Source organism: Mus caroli, chromosome 8, assembly GCF_900094665.2.
Source record: "Mus caroli chromosome 8, CAROLI_EIJ_v1.1, whole genome shotgun sequence".
In the NCBI taxonomy this organism is placed as follows: domain Eukaryota; kingdom Metazoa; phylum Chordata; class Mammalia; order Rodentia; family Muridae; genus Mus; species Mus caroli.
Genome location: NC_034577.1, coordinates 76,474,037 through 76,475,196, shown reverse-complemented (window position 1 = coordinate 76,475,196; position 1,160 = coordinate 76,474,037).

The following is a 1,160-nucleotide window of genomic DNA, read 5'->3' as shown; positions in this document are numbered from 1 at the left end:
AAAAAAAAAAAAGAGTACTTGAGGCTCTCAAGGAAAGGGTCTCTGTTCCCAGCACCCAAATGGTGGTTCGCAACCAACCTTAGCTCCAGATATAAGAGACCCTACACTTCTGACCACCTTGGGCACAAGGCACAGAGGTGGTACAAATACATATATGCAGCATTCATACACATGAAATAAAATAAGTCCTGAGAGAGAGAGCGCGCAAAACCCTGGCTCGCCAGGCCTATAATCCTGGCAGGAAGCCTAAGCAGAGAGATCACTTCAAGTTTGATTCTACCTTAGGCTACATAATAAATCCCAGGCCAATGTGAGACCCTGTCTCCAAGAAAGAAAGGCTAGAGAGATGGTTCAGTGGCTAGGCTAAGAGCACTCTGCCCTTACAGAAGACTTGGGTTCAGAACTCCAGAGTTCCAGGGGATATGACACCTCCTCCTGGCCTCTGATACCTTCTTCTTGCCTCCTGGGGCGCGCTCTCTCTGGCGCACTCGCGCTCTCCTCCCTCTCCCTCTCCCTCTCTCCCTCTCCCCCTCTCTTTCTCTCTCCCTCTCCCTCTGTCTCTCTGAGTTTGTTTTTGTTTTTTTCTGAGACAGGGTTTCTGGCTGTCCTGGACTCTTAATAAACCAGGCTGCCAAATTGACTCAGACTCACAGTTCCGCCTGCCCCTGCCTCCCTAGAGCTGGAATTAAAGGTGTGGGCTACCACACCTTACTCACCTTACTCACAGCCTTACTGCATAACCTTGGCTGTTCTGAAACTCACTGTGTAGTACAGGCTGCCTTGAAATCAGATCTACTTGCCTCTACCTTTCAAGTGCTGGGATTAGAGACGTGTGCCCCCCCCCCCCCCCCCCCCCCGCCGCCATGCCCAACTTTTTTTTTTTTTTAAGATTTTTTTTAATTTAGTTTATGTATGTGAGTACACTGTTGCTGTCTCCAGGCACACCAGAAGAGGGCATCAGTCCCCATTACAGATGGATGTGAGCCACCATGTGGTTGCTGGGAATTGAACTCAGGACCTCTGGAAGAGCAGTCAGTGCTCTTAATCACTAAGCCATCTATCCAGCCCAATGCCCAACTTTTTGTTTTGCTTTTCCTTTCTTTTTGTTTTCTTTCTCTCTCTCTCCCTCTCTCTCTCTCTCTCTCTCTCTCTCTCTCTCT